Raw genomic sequence first — 19,446 nt, forward strand, 5'->3', positions numbered from 1 at the left:
CTGCTCCAACCAACACCCGTGTTCCCCCCCGCCACCCTCCCCTTTTGTAGCCCCCCTCCCAGACTGCTGACCCACCCCCCCCACGACAGGCAAATAGGTCACTCCTGACCTATGCGTGTCCGCTGTGCATTGCAGCGTCGCCCCCCTCTCCTCCCCTTCCAAAAAAAAAAACTACTACTCCTGACAAAATCCTACCACCCAGGCACTTAAGTGGCATCACCACTTTCTCTTTACCACTCTTTGCTTTTTTATCTTTTTTTATCTTTTTTACCTTTTTCCCCCGCTTTACTGATACACCCCCTTGATTACAACCTTCTAGTTCCCCCTTTCTCTTTTAGCTCTTCTAGATATTCTCCAGCCTTAATCTCTGAGAAAAACATTCTGACTCTACCACCTAGAATGACTTTTAGTTTTGCTGGAAACATAAGATATGCCTCAGCGCCTTGAGTCTGAAATGCTGATATCAATTGTCTGAGCCTCCACCGCCTCTCAACAGTAACATGGCAGAAGTCAGGTCTTGCGAAGAATGTGATTCCCTCCACTGTCTTCTTAGAGTCAGGTCTGGCTTTCTCCATCAGTTCTTGTCTCGCCAGGAAATTTCCAAAGAATACTAGCATGGCCCTTGGCAATACCCCCTCCTCTCTTCTTTTCTTTGCCGTGAGCGGAAACCTGTGAGCTCTCTGCACCTCGTGCTCCCATTGCCATGGCGCCTCTGGGAAGGCACCTTTCAGCAGCTTAATAACGAAGCCTCTGGGGTCTTGCCCCTCTGCCCCTTCCTCTATTCCAAGGAGTCTGGCGTTATTGCGCCTCTGGCGATTCTCCAAATCTTCCACCTTCCATTGAAGGTCCTCCACTATTTTCATCTGCTCCTCTTTACTTGCCTGCCAGTCAGTAACTTCCTCCTCTATTCTGCCCATCCTTTCTTCAACACCTATGACTCTTTCTTCCACTTCCTCACATTTTTTGTTTATTTTCCTGATAGATGCTTGGATTTTTTTGGTGTCATGCCGGGCCCTCCTACTTTCAGTTCTAGCTTCCGTTTGTATTTGCTTTAATGTTGAAAATATCATATCCAGCTTCCCACCCTCACTCTGAGTGTCTTGCCCGTCTTCCTTGTAGAAATTGGAGGTAGCAGAGTAGTCCCATAACAGCTTTTTGTGAGTGTTTTTAAGCAAGCTTATAGGGGAGCCTAATTTTCTGACTGTCTGCTTGCGTTTTTTTTCGTGTTCCTCTCCCTTTGGAGCCTCCTGTGCCGCCGGAGCTAGAGCATGAGTCTACAGATTCTCTTTCCTCTTCGCTGCTTGTTATCGTGGAGTCTGATTCTTCGGGGACAGAGAAAAATCTATCCCCTTCTGCACCCTCGACACCCTCTGCATCTTCTGTGAAATCAGTGTCTAACTGTTCTTTTTGCCCTCGCCGTGGTCTGGGGCTCATAGCCATGTCCTTTTGTGTATTTTTCCCAGATTGTGCTTGCTCCTCTAAGATCTCACCCTCCACCTCCTGAATCGCTTGTAACATTGGGTCTGTGCTCAATGCCTCCGTCATTCCAACCCCACCAGCAGAATCTCTCACCTCATTTTCCGCTTCTGTGTGCTCTGAGTCTCTCTCAACGGTAATCGCCCAGCTTGCCGCTTGGTGTTCCGTGGGAAGCGTAAGCTCCGTTTGTGCTGGTTGCCTGGTTACCCCTCCGCTTGCGTCCTCGAGGACGCTACTCCCAGGACCGGCTGCCGGCAGGATTGCTGTGTTTGGTAATGCCGCTGTGTCTGCTCCTGAAGCCGCTGAAACAACTGTGCCCAGGGGTGCTTTAACACTGAAGACTTCTATCAAGGAGGGCTGACGGAAGGTGAGGTCACCTTTCTTTTTCTCCACTGTAACTCTTCCCGCTTGGCTGTTGTTGCCGCTGCGAATATCTATATTCAATTTGGGTTCCTTTTCTTTTTCGGCGGCTTTTTCGTTCTTCTCCATTTTCTGCTGCTGAGCCCTGGAAGCCGTCGAGGTCGTGGGTGTTGAGCGTTTGCTGGGGGGTGGCATTTTTGTTTTGGGTATGGTGCCGGTCCTTCCTGGATCCTTCTGACACGTTTCTTTAGATGAACCGAGATTCGAGGACTGTTTATCTTTCCCTCGATTTGCCATTTCTGCCTCGATAACCTTTAGAAATGAAATGAACAAAACCTTCACTTTATCGGTAACCCGTTTCAGGCCGCCGCTTTGTCCCTCGAATCCCAGCCGGCAAAGCCTCCGTAGCATACTGTTTTTCCGTACTGATCAGGAGCCTGGCTCATCCATGGGTTGGAGAGGGGTCTAGATGCGACATGCACCTACAATGCTTCAGCGGCCATCTTGCCCCCTGTATTAGTGTTTCTAAAGTTTTGATTCTGCTGTCTGCTTGTAACTATCATATTGTGTTCTACGAAACTCTTCTAGTTCTATTTCCTTTTCTTGTTCCTTTCTGAGCTTATAAATCCTCTTCTTCTCCCTTAGATATTTCTTTCTCTTGTGTAACATGCAACTAATTTTTAACAATAGTTTCACAAAAACTATAACTAATAAAGGAGTCAGTATTTTGCCTAAAATTGAACTACCAATCTCTTGAAACCAGGTTTTGATTGCTGCAAATCTTTTGCTCAAACGTTCTGAAAAATCTCCATCTTCTACAGGTACAATTTCTGAATGTAATTATGTAATATTCTTAATGTACAATTCAATATTCTGACTCTTGTCAGGAATGTATGTGCAGCAATGCTGGACATGTTCTATTCCACAAACTCCTCACTCTTTAGCTAGCAGAATATCAAGGGCAAGACGGTTCTGCATTACCATGGATCTCATGGCAATAAGTTCAGTATCCACTAATTGGAAACCACTAGCTGTATCAGTAGACAATCTGTCAACAATTGTAGACAATTTTCTGATTTTAACTGCATTCAGTATTATACCCACCAAAGGTATTACTGCACCAAAAATATCTCCCAATATTTCTGAAAAACTTTCTCTTTTGAATCTATTCAGATGATTGCTGATTTCAAGATTTGATAAGTATCCTCGCATTGACTTGCACCCACAAAGTAATTGTCAAAAAGCGTATTATCTCTTCTAATACAAAGCTTTTCACTCACAGGTTTATCTATGTGAATAGCAACATTCTCTATTCTACCATTAAGCTTTTCATCTTCAATTTGCCAAAACTTAGATTTGGTTTGTTTCAGCATTTCATTTCTTTTATAAATTGCCCTTCTCTCTTCAACTAAATTCAAGAAAGATTTCTCTTCGGTTCTCAACTTACAAGTTAAATTGTTTTTAAAAGCGTACTCATATGTAAGTTCATTAGTTACAATGAAAAATTCCCTCATATGCTTAGCATGTTTATGTTTATTCAAGCTTTTATCAATTTTTAGATTTGCAGAGATTTCATCATAATTCGAGTAATAGTACTCTAGGCGACCAGTCTGATAAAATAAACTAGCTATCACACTGCAAGTAATACCATAAGTAAGAGGAAGCATATTGTATGTCACCCCCTCTGAAACAGAAGCAGGTCATTTCACACAAATATAACAGTCTTCACTTTAACATATTCAGAAAGAAGTCTTGAAAAAGTATTACTAGAAAAATCACCAACAGATCTATCTTGGTGGATCTCTGGTTTGTGATCAATAACTCTGTTAGTTTTGCCTGCTGCACCATGATTATCTTGTTTAGCCATAGCTTTACTTGTCATGTTAGCTTTGCACATCTCCTTGTCAACTCCAAAAGGGAAAATGACAGCTAAAATTAACCGGAGCAAGATTATTAGAATCACACAAATAGAAGACATTTTGCAACATCTCCTTAGAATAGAACATCTTGAATTGTTATTAACAGAAGGCATCTTTTACTCAGGACAAGAGCCTTACAAAAAAACAAAAATTCAAAAATTACTATATACCCCCCTATTTTACTTTTTTTTATTTTTTTTTAAAAGAAAACCCTACTTTCTAACAGCTTTTCTTTGACCTTGCGTCTTACATCAATGTGTTTTTCCAGCTAACACAATTTCTTCGACCTTGTGTCACCTAACACAATTTCTTCAGCCTTATGCCAAATTCAAATTACAACTTTATATTTAAACAAAATCAGTCATTATCACTTGTGTCATCTATGTCTTCCTGACTACCACTATTCACTTCCACCACAGGTGGGATGATAATATACGTCCACTCAGGGGACTTGTACTTCTGGTTAGGTTTTATCACCCTCTTTGCCCTACTGCTAATCACTTCTATTTTCTTTCCTGCTTCACTTTTCTTTTCAGAGTCACCTCTTTGACTTGAGACTTCGTTCACCTGCTCTTTTGATCTATTCACCAATTTGAATTTTAAGCGTTCATTTTCACTTGGCCAGTTATCACCTTTTCTTGGTAATTTCTTCTTTTGTTCAGTCAGGTTACACTCTGCTCTCCAAGCTCTTTTTCTAAAATTTCTTATTTCATAATCTTCATCACTTTCATCTGATTCAGTTTCTGAGATTTCAAATCTGAATCTTGGTTCTTCTTTACTCAGCAGTTTCACTCTGTTAGGAACATCATCCTTATAGCTGGTACTCGGAATTTCGTCTTCTTCTTCTTCCGCAATGACTTCCAACTTCCCAGTTTCAGAATTTCCATTCCTGCTTTCAGAGCTTCCAATCTGCTTTTCAATACTCTCCTGATCTTGAATAATTTCTTTTCAGAGTCTAGTATCACGATTTCTTCAGTATCTTCATTCAATGCCTCATTCGCATTTGAATTTTCCAGATGTCGACTTCCTTGATGATCTTCAGAATCTGGATCTTTTTCAGGTTCTTCTTCAGAATCTGAAACAGTTGTAGTGTCACCTTCGTCCGGATTTTTAGGTGGTGGTACACGAATGGTGTGACTAGCATGAATCCACCTTTTCAAACCTCTGCACTTTACTGCATTTGTTGTGACAAGTATCACATGTCTTGCCTTTTGCCACCTGGGTACTAGACAATTTCTTCTTCGGTGAACTTTTGTTCTTACCCAGTCTCCTGGTAACAGATCATGAGCTTGCTCCTTTTCTCCTGTTATCACTTCAGTTCCCACCTGGTGGAACACAGAAGTCACGACGTCAGAAAGGTTCCTGCAGTATTCCAAAATGACGCTATCATTTATACTCATTAATTTACCCACTGGTACAAATGCTTGTCTCATGACTCTGCCCATGACAATTTCATGAGGGCTTAGACCTGTCTTGTTATCAGGAGTACTTCTCAGAGACATCTAAACAAGTGGAAGTGCATCTATCCACTTCATTCCTGTAGCTAGACACATCTTAGCTATTCTATTCTTGATTGTGCCATTTACTTGCTCAACAACACCTGATGCTTCTGGTCTATAGGCACAGTGCAGCTTTTGTTTTTTATTCAATGCTTCACAAATCATTTGTAATAATCTGTTTTCAAAATGTGTTCCACGATCAGTTTCAACAGTCGCTGGAAATCCGTACCTAGGTATGATTTCCCTTAAAAGCAATTTTGCAACAGTACCTGAATCATTGTGACGACGTTGGGAACGCTTCTACCCATCTTGAAAACAAACAGATTATCACTAATACATATCTCAACTTATTATGAGGTGGCATGTCAATGAAATCCATTTGCAACCTGGTAAAAGGACCACCCTCCCGTCCTATGGTTCCCATGCTCACAACTGTTTTCCTGTTTGGGTTCATCTGTTGACAGATCAAGCATCTTTGACAAAAAGATTCTGCAATTATTCTGAACTTCGGGTTGTACCATGTTTGCCTGAACAATCTAATCATTGAATCCCTTCCAATATGACCTGGACCATGATACATTCTAGCCATGTCAGCAATCATGCTATTTGGCATTACTGGTCGTCATCTTTGTAAACCCAAATCTCATCTTCTTCTCGCTGTCTGCAACCTGCTCTTAACCATGTGTCTTTTTCCTCATCATCGGCCTCATCTTGTAAATCTTTTACTCCTTGCCATGTCTCAACTACAGATGTTAGCATAAGTGAATTCAAAACATGTTCATTATCTTTTTCCCGATTGATCGAAAAATTATTCTTCGCACAATACTTGGCTATTTCATCTGCATAGGCATTACCCTTTGTTATATAGTCATCACCCCTTTTGTGTGCTGCACATGGCTTGGCAGTTCGGGCTGGACTGTTCCCATGAGGCACAGGGTCAGACTGATTTGCATATAGCCATGTCGGAAATGGGGTGGCTGAGTGGGCTAAAGAATGGTGATGGATTAAACCCAGATCAGTTGACTGGGGGTGAGTGTTTGATTTGCTCAAACGCTCCGTCCATCATGCCCTTTTGTATCGCTTTATTCGCCCTAAGTGTGGCAGGGTATGCTCAGACGTGAGTCCCTTGCTCACTTGGCCACTGGATTCAAGATAGCCTGGCTGATGAGGATTATGAATCCGAAACCGGTCCCAGGATGCTTGTTTCCGGTCCATGGAAGACATGGATTGGCAGTTCGGGTTGGACTGTTCCCATGAGGCACAGGGTCAGACTGATTTGCATATAGCCATGTCTGAAATGGGGTGGCTGAGTGGGCTAAAGAATGGTGATGGGTTAAACCCAGATCAGTTGACTGGGGGTGAGTGTTTGATTTGTCAAACGCTCCGTCCATCATCCCCTTTTGTATCGCACATTTCACGACAGCAATTTTCTCTGGCATCTGAATACCATCGATCAATCTCTTGATCAATTTAGCATTTCTTATTGGTGTTCCCGCAGAAGTTAAATAACCTCTTTGAGACCAGAGCTGACCATAGTCATGGACTACGCCATATTCATACTGACTATCAGTCACTATGGTAATTTTTAACTCTTTTGCTCTTTCACAAGCACGAATCGAAGCAATCAATTCTGCCACTTGAGCTGAACGAATTCCTTCGAGACAGGAATATTCAACTACATCTGCAACTGTACATACAGAATATGCTGCTCTCAGAAAACCTTCATCTGTACTCAAACATGAACCATCAACAAAGTAGACAAAATCTGATTCAGGTAATGGGACATCTTTAATGTCCTGCCTGGGTTTGGTGCAATATTCTAAAACATCTAAACACTCATGGTCAATGTCATTTTTGTTTCTGATTTCCGTTACAGTACCATCAGGCAATAATGTGGAAGGATTTAAATTCACACACCTCGCAATCGAGACGTTATCTGATCCCAGAATAACTTTTTCATATTTGGTCAACCTGTTACTTGTCAAACGCTGTGTTTTGCTTCTGGTAAGAAGAATTACAACTGAATGAGGTACATAAACTTTTACAGGAAATCCCATTATAATACCCTCACTCTGTTCAAGACTTACACTTGTTGCAGCTACTGCTTTTAAGCAGCCTGGTAATGCTTTTGCAACAGGATCTAGAACTGCTGAGAAATAAGCAATTGGCTATCTCAGTTTTCCATGTCTTTGGATTAGAACTGATAATGCACATCCTTCCCTTTCAATGCAGTACAGCTCAAATCCCTTCTCATAATCTGGCATACCCAAAGCTGGAGCTTCACACAAACTTCTCTTTAACTGCTCAAATACTTCTAACTCAGTTTCAGTTAGAGTGATTGGGTCTTTTATATCTGCTTTTGTCAGTCTCTGCAGTGGTTTTGCAATTACTGAAAATCCACTAATCCATAGGCAACAATAACCAACCATTCCTAAAAACATTCTGACCTGTTTCTGCATTTTTAGAGGTTGCATTCCCTGAATCATTTTTATTCTCTCCATTGTCACTTGTCTGATTCCTTTCGCAATTCTGTGACCAAGATATTTTACCTCCTGTTTGCAAAACTGTAATTTTGCAGGAGACACTTTATGTCCCTCATCTGCCAGGTGATTCAAAAGAGTAATGGTATCTGTCACACAGTTATCTCGTGTTTTTGCAGCTACAAAGAGGTCATCTATGTATTGCACTAATGTTGATTTTCCAGGCAAATCTAAATTTTCTAAGGATTTCTTTAGCAACAGATTAAAGATAGATGGACTCTCTGTATACCCTTGAGGGATACGACACCATGCTAAGATATGTTCTTGGAACCTGAACGCAAAAATTTGCTGGCTATCTGGATGCAATGGAAAAGTAAAGAATGCATTACAAAGGTCAATAACTGTATACCATTCTGCATCATGCGGAATCTGATAAAGAATTACCGCTGGGTTTGGAACAACGGGGCAACATGGAACAACTATCTGATTAACCCTTCTCAGGTCTTAAACAATCATGAAAGTTCCGTTTGGCTTTTTAATTCCCATAATCGGTGAATTACATGGACTACTCTCAATTTCTTTTAGTACACCTTGTTTTATGAATTTGTCAATAACAGTTATGACACCTTCAATAGTATCTGCTTTCATTGTATACTGAGGAATGTTTGGAAAATCTACTCCTTGTTTCATTGTAATTTTAACTGGGTCTACATTTTTCATCAAACTCATATCATTTCCTGTCAAATCCCAAATTTTAGCATTCACTGTCTCTTTCAATTCTTCTGGAAGATTATCTTTATCAAATGCAGGAAATAATTTACTTTCCTCTGCTTCAACCATTAACATTGTTAACTTATAAAGCCCATCTTCCTCTTGAGTTTGAAGCTCTATACCATCCGGTGAACAATATATTTTACAATTCATCTTACATAAAATATCCCTCCCTAACAAGTTTACAGGACTGCTGTTACAAACTACAAATCTATGTTTGTCTTTAAATTGACCAATTTCAACTTTGACTGGTTCTGTTAAATCTGTTTTAATTTGTTGATTAGCTACGCCAACTACTTGGATGGTATCCACAGAGATAGGCAGGTTTTCTATTTCCACTGATCTAGCAGTAGATCGGGTAGCACCTGTGTCCACAAGAAAAGTGATTTCTACATCATTCACTTTACCATTTAGAAATGGACCAGACTGATCTACCTCAAGAGTGGCTCCAAGCACACACTCTTCCTCCTCTCTCAGGCACCGTCATAAGTAAACTTCAGAATCACTCCCTCCGTTTTCTTTCATCCAAAATTGTTGAGAAACATTTGGCACATTCACTCTTTGCGGTCTGTTTACCTGTTCACCTCCGCAGAATCCCGTTTCTGTACTGTATCTCTGCACATTCACACAGTTTGGAAGTGGCGGTTGTGGAATCTGACTCTGCTGATTCACTACCTGTCGCTGTAGCTGTTGCTGCAGATTTATCTCATTCTGCATCTGTGGATTTAATGATACATTTTTAAAATTTCTGGGCGGATTTTTACATTCACGCTTCCAGTGTCCAATTTCGCCGCAATTAAAACATGGGAGTTTTTGCTTTAACTCTTCAATATTACCCATCAATCTTGGTTTATTAAAATTACCTTTAAATTTGCCTTGATTCTGATTAACATTTTTATTTTCCAAATTTGCAATTTGTTGTTCAGCCACTTTTACTTGTGCCCACATAGCTTTTACTTTTAGCTTTTTCTGTTTGGCATCAATTTCATCACTACAGTATTTTGCTTTTCCTAAAATATCATCAACTGTTAGTGATTGCCAACCAACAATTCCGTTTCTAATCATTTCACCAATTTCAGGTCTTAAGCCATAAACAAACCTATATATGAAGTGGCTCATATCCTTTTCACTTAATTTTTCATAGCCACTGTATTGTTTAAATACCAGCAGTAATGTTTCATAAAATGAATGTACTGATTCTTTTGGCTCTTGATTTGTTCTGTCTATTTTAACCCAATCAACTTCTTTAGGGGCAATCTTGTTTTTCAACCACATAATTACTTTATCATACAGATCCATAACATCTGATGATGGAGCACCTGTTATTCTATCTCGAGCAGGTTCTTCTTTTGGCCAACTTACAGAAATTTTACATTCTGTCCAAAGATCCGATGGAACAACAATGTCAAAGAATCCATCAAGATCAATCCACAGAACTTTTGAGACTTTAATAAATCTATCCACCTGTCGATACCATTCCACAGGCTTTTCTCTCAGCCGAGGGAAATCATTTGTGAACAATAAGATGTCCTGTCTTGTCCAAGGAACGTGCACATACCCACCTCCTGCTATTTCTCTCATCAGAAACTGATTTGCTACTTCACCTCTTTCTCTCCTTTCTTCCTCTCTTTTCTTTGTCCATTTTACTCTCCATTTACTTATTTCACCCAATCTTTTTAGAAACCCAATCAAATCTTTTATATGTAATATTCTTCCGATAGAATTCATGTTTTCAATATCTTTTTCAGTAAAATCTACTCTGTAATGTTTTCCCAAAATCTTCTGCCTGCTCAAATCAACTTCTAATTCAGTAGCAAATTGTTCATACTTGGTTTTCGTTTTCCATTGTATGCTTTTACAAATAAACAATAATTCTTCATCCTGATAATGCTTTAAATTGTCAGGCGCAATTGTGCCAATAATCAATTCCTCCAAATCTGCTTTTAGTTTTGCGACATCACGTAATTTAAATTCTGGGTTTTTCGAAGTTTGCGTTGAATCTATTTTATCAATGCTCTTTTCTGGAGAACCAGCATCAGATTCTGCACCAGCTGGAGTTCTACATGTTGGACTTTGATTAAAAGTTAAATCAGGCATCATTGTTTTCTCTCTGTGAATTTCGGATAAATCTGAGTAAAAATTTTCAGCCACTTTCTGAATTTCCGCATTTAACGGAACAGTTAAAGCTGAATGTCTAACTTCCCTTTGATCAAAAACTGGTTGAACAGGTCCAATTGTTACTGGTACTGTTACTGCTTCCATGCTTTTAGTTAACTGTTGTATTAATTCATCTTTTGATCAAAAATATTCTGAAGTATTTGGTGTTTCCTCACATCTTTCTGTTCCCATTACATTTCTTGAGGTTTAATTTCTCAAAACGGGGGTTTCAGGATAATTTCTATTTTCTCCTGATATACTAGAATTAGTTCTGGTTTCTACTCTTTTGGGAGTTTTTGCATTATTCTGATTTAATCTAGGTGGTGTCTCATCAATAATTTCTCTAGGAGGAGCGCTTGGAGAAGTTCCTGGAGGAACTCTCAGGGAAGACCATGAACAAACTGGTTGATAAGGTGGTGGTTTCTGTTTTGTAATATAAATTTCTTCTAAAACTGGACCTTCTATTTCACTCTCTTCTACATTATTATTTTTCTTTTGGGCACTTTTTTGACCAGTAGCCTCACCAAATCTAGCTGGATACAGACCATCACACATGTCTTCACGTCTCCATCGACACATTCTATCCTCATGAGTTTCCCTGTTAATGTCTAATCTGGTACCTCGTGTTACACCTCTGTTTTCTCGTTCTAATTCAAACATCTCATCCTCCCATTCAGCTAAAGCCTCAAATTGAGTAGGTCTAGGCTTTGGAACAAGACTCATCATTTTTTCTCTTAAATTTTTTAGAACCTTAATGTTAAATGATCCATCACCAGTGCGAACCCTGTGATGTATACTGCTGCTGCAGCTTCGGGGAGAGAAAGAGTCTCTCTGTAACCTCACCCCTCCTTTACAAAATATTTTCACAGCGCCATTTTTTATAATTCTTTTCAATGGAATTCAGTTAGTAACCACAGAAAAACAAACCATTTGTCTGTTTCGCTAAAATAAAGTGATAGCTTTTACAGTGATTCAAGTATTCTTTGCATGAAATAGACGACGCTATTCTCACAGAATATTCATTCGTTGATAAAGTAAGTCTACTCTACCCTTCTAACAGGTAAAAATGAACTCGTTTCCCTATGAATGCACATAAAGTGACAATTCAAAGTTTTACTCGAACGTAATTACTAAACCATTTACACACATTCAAACGAAGAAAACACTAAACATACATACATGAATCTTGGTAGGACTTTAACCCACATAGACCCTCACTCGCCAGTAAGAATAGACGACGCTTCCTTACCCTTCACTCAAGTTTAGATATATTCTACTACTCTTTTCGCAGTGAGTTTTAAAACAGGCTCCAAGTCCCTATACTCGAAAGCTATGATTTCATAGACAATCCTCACTATACATTCTACCTTGCACACCTAAAATCCCTAAACTTGTGCTGTACGACCACAACACTAGTGATATATGACAATACCACTATTTTGAAACAGAACAAATGCACTGTGTAACTTCACTTGTCACACTACACTTTTGCCGGCAAACCAGGAATTTTCACACTGCTGGAAAAATCCTTTCGACTACATATAACAACTTGACAAACTTAACATGTTTAGTCATCAATCCTATGTAACTACCATGTAGCATGTCCGGTACCATAGTAACCGTAACTCTGCAATTTTTATACCTTTCTGTCTAACTAATCTCACTAAAAAGTATATTTTTCTCTGCCATCCAGTGTTCTTATTGGCTGACTGATGTCAGCTCATATGGTGTCATCATCTTTCTCGAAGCCTAAATCAAACTTTTCTTAGAGACCATTGTCTCTTATTCACAAGTCACGCAGCTTCCTCAAAATGAAACATTTTGCAAATCACAGGCTGTGACTTCCTTAGCTTGGCAATCTTTGCCGGTTCCCGTCCTTGATTTAGTCCTTCCAGGAGCACGTATAATACAATTTTCAAGTGGGTTTGCAAATATTTTCAACGTGATAAAAGTTTCCATGCATAACTCTTGCTTTCTCTGGACAGGATTCAAACGCCATCTTTAAAACGCTAGGCCTTAAGCCTCTCTCTTGGAAACTAGTATTCAAACAAACACAGGACATTAATTAATTAGGGAATTAGGATTCATTCTGTTACCCACCCCCTTTGCTAAATATTAACCCATTAATTATGTTACCTAGCTGAAGCTCATAAAGCAGCATTTATATTTACTTTCTTCTTTTAGGCCACAGGATCCTCCTCGAGCTTATGCCACATAAAGACAAAAAGACATAACATAAGCACACACAAATAAGCACATGCCATTAGTTAAACGACCGCATTTAATTCTGACAAAGACAATAGACAAGGTTAGTTTATTATTTTTCACGTACTTGCAGTTGCAACATAGAGCACATATGTTAGTCCCTTATGTCGTGTATGCATTTTAAACTAAGTTGATTAGTGCATTTCATTTCATGCTTATTAATATGGTTATAATATTATGAAAGTTTAACTTTGCGAGTCAGAACAAAATATTATTCTGAACCTCGCTCCATCAGCGTATACTGTGTTTTTGTAAGAAAAATAATTATTAAGAAATATATATTCATGTTGTTTTCAGCACAACAATAAAATAAATTACCCGAACTCACCCCCCCTCCCTACCCAACCAAAGTCAAATAGTCCAAAAGTCCCCTTTCCCAAACACCCAATTCCCACCTCCCCCAACATTCTTTAAAAAAGGGGCAAGGGACAGTCACTTTCTCCGGTGGCGTAGTTTGGCAAGCTGTTGCTGCATGTCTCGCTGCTCTTTGCGGAGGTCCCGGAGCTGGCGCTGATGTTTTTCCGCCAACCTCTCCAGGTAGTCCACTCTTCTACGTAGCCGGCGCACATGAACCATCCAGGATCTGGGGGGGGCTTCTGATTTTGTTGCTGCTGTGCGGCGGCGGCGGGAGGCTGTCGGACCACGGCTCCGTTTGGCTGGAGGCATCTGGCTGGTAGACCCGGGGGCAGTGGAGGAGGATGTAGAGGTTGATGTCTCCTCATGCTCCCGAGCCCACAACCGCCGATACTCGGCACAAATAGCCTCCAGCTTATGGGCCCTGGCCCAGAAAGCCATCTCCTTGCGGGTGAGCTTTTTGGGAGTAGCATCTATGAAGAAAGAAAGAAAAATACTGTAGCCAATAGTCTTTAACATAAAGTCAAAATAATTCAACGGAAAGTTGACACTCAGTAACACCAGCAAGTAGAAAACACAGTATAACATTTTGGCATGTATCTTTACGCCGTCTTTGTAAGCCTGTGACATTACTGTGAGTTTCAGGAATTCCACTAGCAGCACTATGGGTGGACTCACTACTACATACATAGTCAGAGAGTACTAAAAAAAGGCCTTTTTTTACTTTTTGTCTCTTGTTTTGCAAAAGAAATTACTGGTACGTGAACTTGTGGTAGCCGCCATAATGGCAGCTCACTCAGCTTTCACCCAAGAAATACAGACACAGGCCATGATGATGCAGACTCGCAGTACTTTAAGCAGTACATGCAGGTGGGGATAGGAATGTCTTACTTTTCTATAGGGGTGGCACTGCCACTGGCTATACTTCATCCACTCAGCGTCTGCTCTACTACATCATACACCTCTGCTATCGACGAGGAGGATAAAGAAGATAACATCCAGGCTTCCAAAGTATGTCTATGATTCTTCTTAATGTCTCAAATGTACCAAAATTTCTGTTTGTCAACAACCAACTAACACACTTTTCATTATATTTTGGAAACCGCCGTCTTCTTACGTTGAATTGCATTCAACAAAACCATTCTTTACAGTCATAAATATTAAGACTCGCTCGTTCTTCTTTTCACCGTTCTTTAACTTTTCGTTCTTCACATCCCTAAACTACATTTGATATGACTTGGCTTCACAATAAAAATTTGCCAGCTGAGTTGAAGTGAAATAGAGGGGGCCATTGGTTACCAGAGAAGTACCGCTGCTAATGCTATTACAAGTCAAGGTTGACTGTCTTCTCCGTGATAGCCCAAAAAGTAGTTATACAATAGTAAATGTTCTTAACAGTACAGTGTACTTATACTAGTGTACTGTGTACTACTGTACAGTACATCATACACTCCTTTGCCAGCCTACTCAAACAAATTTAAATAAGTACGGAGTGTAATAACTTACCACCGTCCGCCGCCACTGAGTCTTCCCCCCCAGCTCCTCCTGTTGGCGCCGCCGCATCCAGAGTGGACCCCTCCACACTGCTGGCCCCGGCACTGGTGGTCATCTGTGCCGCATCAGATGTTGTGACGTCTAGGAAAAACATGTCATATTTTCAGATGCCATACACAACCCCCTATTTTGTCTCGTAATGGAAGAAAATGTTACATAACACATTTTTTATTATACTGGGATTGAAAAAAAGTAACGGTTTTGGGGAGGGTGTTAACCTTTTATATGCTTATTCCATTAAATGCTACACTTCTTCTTATGACAACTGATGAATGCTTGCTTAACGTGCACCATTTTTCTCATTACAGAAAAAAGATTCCATTGCCCTTCTGTCACACGATTCACCAACTACTAGTAAGTCATCACCAGCAGTACTTTAAGTACTTTAAAGAAGGTGGGGGCTCCCGCACAGTTATTCTAATAATTTCGTATGTCTGTTAAGTAATATTAAGTTTGAGTCATACTAATTTCATTCATGGGAATGTTGTTTGAACTTTAAGGTCATCTTCATCCATCACCATTGCCTGCTCAGAATACTACGCTATTAAAAATAAAGAAATAACGTTTTCATTTCTTAATTGAAAATAAAACTTTAAAACTAACAAACACTGTGTGGTTTTTGTTCACGAGTGAGTGAGCGGAAAGGTTTGAACTACTGCACTTGGCAGTCATGTTTCTTTCAGTGACTCAGATAGGCCGGGACTCGGCGATAGTCTTCTTCTGTTCTTCTGGGTTGTGAAATCATTGGCCAGACACACTAGATAGTCGGTCAGGGGATTGGGAGTTCAACTTCTGTTCGGACTGAGGTATGTCGAAAGTCGAACTGCACCTATCATCAACAATGTCCTATTTATCTTGTCCATACTTCTTTGTGTGCCGAATAGTCCCTGAAACACTAGCGGTATGGGATGTGCTCCTCTCAAATCAAAAAGGCAACTGCTACCTTTTACTTGGTGTAAACAATGACATTTTGTTGTTGGAAATTGTCAAAGCACTTACATTAAGAAGACTGGAATAGACAGCAAGGGCAACCCAGAGGATTGCACTCAGTGCCTAGAGCTATTGCTGTATCAGAGTTTTTTTCACACCGTTTGCCGAATGGGCAAGCTTTGCTACCTAGACAGACCGACTCATAATCGTAAATAGTAGTAGCACAGAGAGTGATGGTAGAGGCAGGATAAGAATGTAGAAAGTAGTCTACATTAGAAGAAGATCAAAGACCTTTTTGTAAAACATAGAATTATTAGGAAACAGTTTGTAATGAATAGGAGCTGTAAAAGTTAGGGAAGTGTAAGTATTGATATAACAATAGAACAACTTACTGGGGCCAGCAGAAGAGCATGCAAGGGACTGATCCTGTCCGCCTTCTGCCACTGGAGTCTCAGTCACCGCCGGCGCCTTGCCCCTGGGAGTTGCTGGTGATCATGAAATAAAGAAACACAACTTGGATGATTATTTTTTGGGAAATATTTGATTTCTTTGAACACAATCTAAAATTATGTCGGGGAAACAAATTAACAACAATTGCATCTGAGCTAGTCAACTAGGAGGATAGTAGTACAGTATTGCAGGATTCGCAGACCGTCTAATAGGAAAGGTATGTAATTCACTAACTACATCAACAACAAAAAGGTTCTACTACGACTGCCATCACTCAGCAGCATGAGACGTCGCGTGACAGACACAGTCCATCATCATGATTGCAGACTACTAACAAATGTCCTATAACAAGTAATAAATAATATACTCAACGTATCAATCCACCACTATCTCTTCAAAGTGGCAGCAGCTGGAGTACAAAGAAGGACTAGACTTGAGTCTATTGTCTCTAGCATTATGCAGTAATGCTCTCAAATGACTAAAAAGTTGCAAACAAGTAAGCATAGTAGCAAAGCCAATAACCAAGCGAGCACCTGCAATGACAGAAGCTATTTAAACATTAATTTACCTGCAATGTAATCGAATCAGCAGCATTCATACTCTTCAGGAAAAAAATAGATTAGCAATATAACAGCAGAAGGAAAAACAGTAGTTATTAAATAGCTACTTACCAAGGCCAGGGATCTCCAATCCTAGCAGGTCGAGCATGTCATGCTCCCGGTCCAGGATGTCATTCCACCGGTGTGTCACTTGCTGGTAGGTGCGCCGGACCCCATACTCCTTACACATGCGCCGGCACACCTTCTCCCACAGCTGGCGACGCTCCCGGAGGCCTTAACCGGAAGCAATCCGCCCACCTGCTGCCACGGTCTTAGGGAGGTGGACTTGAACAAAAACAATCAAGGCGGCCACCTCCACCGCAGAGAAGATCTCCCTGGCCTGGACTTCCTCCCCCCTCAAACGCCTGCAAGGGGTGCTGGGCCCTTCCCCTTGCCCTTGTCGCCTCCCTTAGCCATGGTCCTGTGCACAAGAAGAAGGAAAGAAGAATAGGTGTGAAAAAAAATAAGAGAGAGAGCGAAAGAAATAAAGTAGGTAATAAAGTAACAAAAAGTTAAAAAAAAACCACAAAATATAGATGTAGGAAATTGTAGAGATAGATAATAAGCAAAAAAAAGCAAAAAAAAGTTTAGAAAAACATAGGATTACAAAGATGTAAGATGGATAGAAAGGTAGCATGCCCAAAACCATAGCAGTGAATGAAAAACAAGATGGCCGCGCCCATAGAGGACCGCGTGGGTAAGTTTGCGCGATATTTCCCCTGCGAGCACGCGAAAACGCCCGCGAACACGTAATCACGCGCCGCATACGACGCGAGCATGCAACTAGCGCCCGGAAACACAAGATACTGTGAAAACACATTAAAGCTCCAAAAAAGGAAGACATATCCGGTGAATATAATTCATTTATTGAGGGAACGGCGGGTAACAGACATATTTGAATTGTAGAGATTGCTTCTAGAATAAGAAATAGGATCAGATAGGTAATTTATAAACCTGTTTGAGCATTGTTTGAGATAAAATTGGTCCGATAGCATCATATTTTTGCTCGTGGAAACGGAAACACGTCACGCAAACAAGATGGCCGCGCCCATACACGACCGAATGGGCAACCTCGGGGTCGGTGCGCTGCAAGCGGACCGCGAATAAGCAAAAAACTGCGCGAGCATGCAAAAAAAAAGAAATCGGCAAATTCGCACGAATTCGCGGATTGCAAGTTCGATTTCGCACGGATTCGCCCCCCGCGAAACTCGCGAAATGGCAGAAAAACGAATTTTGAAAAACTGAAAGCACTCCCTGTAGTGCTTCCTGAGGGGCCCCTTCAGAGTTCAGTTGCCTACTTGCAACTATTCTCTGACCCTGCTCTGACCCTCAAGCAGGGTCAGAGAATAGTTACAAGTATGGCACAATGCTCCTGTAAAAAAAATAACTGCAACAGGAAGCACTTACAGCTAAGGAAGCAGGTGCCGACTTGAAGCACAAATTCAGTGACACATTAACCAGCCCCAAATTAATTCATCCTAGTTGAGGCTGGGCAGGTGTGCTTTCCCCTCATAATCTACAGTGGTGAACAAGAGGGTGGTGGTGAACCAGAGGGTGACAGTGGTGAACCAGAGGGTGGCAGTGGTGAGTGCTGAACCTGAGGGTGGCAGGGGTGAACCAGAGGGTGCTGTGATGAACCAGAGGGTGTCACTGGTGAACCAGAGGGTGGCAGTGATGAACCAGATAGTGGGAGGGGTGAACCAGAGGGTGGCAGTGGTGAACCAGAGGGTGGCAGTGGTGAACCAGAGGATTGTAGTGGTGAACCAGAGGGTGGCAGTGATGAACCAAAGGGTGGCAGGGGTGAACCAGAGGGTGGCAGGGGTGAAACAGAGGGTGGCAGTGGTGAACCAGTGGGTGCTGTGATGAACCAGAGGGTGGCAGTGATGAACCAGAGGGGGACAATGATGATCCAGAGGGGGGCAGTGGCAAACCAGAGAGTTGCAGTGATGAACCAGAGGCTGGCAGTCATGATCCTGAGGGTGGCAGTGGCGAACCAGAGGGTGGCAGTAATGAACCAGAGGGTGGCAGTGATGAACCAGAGGGTGCTGTGCCCATACATGACCGCATGGGAAACTTCGCCGTGCAAGCAGCCCGCGAACACGCAAAAAGCCCCGCAAACACGCAAAAAAAACATAAATTCGCAATTTCGCACGAATTCGTGAATTATGCGGATCGCAAATTCGCTTTCGCACGATTTAGCGGACCGCAATTTCGCAGATTTTGCCCATGCTTAATATATACCAGGAAACATGGTATACCATCATTAGCAGTAATACCAGACTTATTAAGACAAATACAAAATGAGTACGGAGCAGAGCCTGCTCTGAACTTAGCGATGAAATTACTTGGTAATTTTGTCCAGGTATCAGCTATGATATTGGCAAATATTAAAATGGAGGCAGCATCAGTGGCAATCCATCATTGTCTAAAGTGACAGTTTGGGTTGGAAAGCATTAAAACCACAACTGATGGACAGTAGTGGTGGAAATGGGGTATCCCTAGCCCCAGCCTTATACAAAAAATCATGTTGGATGGGATGAGAATTCAACCCACCACTCAGTTCCATTAAAGTATACTCCAACTCCACAGAAGCAGTATCCAATAAATCAAGAAGCTAAAAAACAGGTCAGGT

The sequence above is a fragment of the Lissotriton helveticus genome, chromosome 5_1, assembly GCF_964261635.1.
Source record: "Lissotriton helveticus chromosome 5_1, aLisHel1.1, whole genome shotgun sequence".
Taxonomy (NCBI): Eukaryota; Metazoa; Chordata; class Amphibia; order Caudata; family Salamandridae; genus Lissotriton; species Lissotriton helveticus.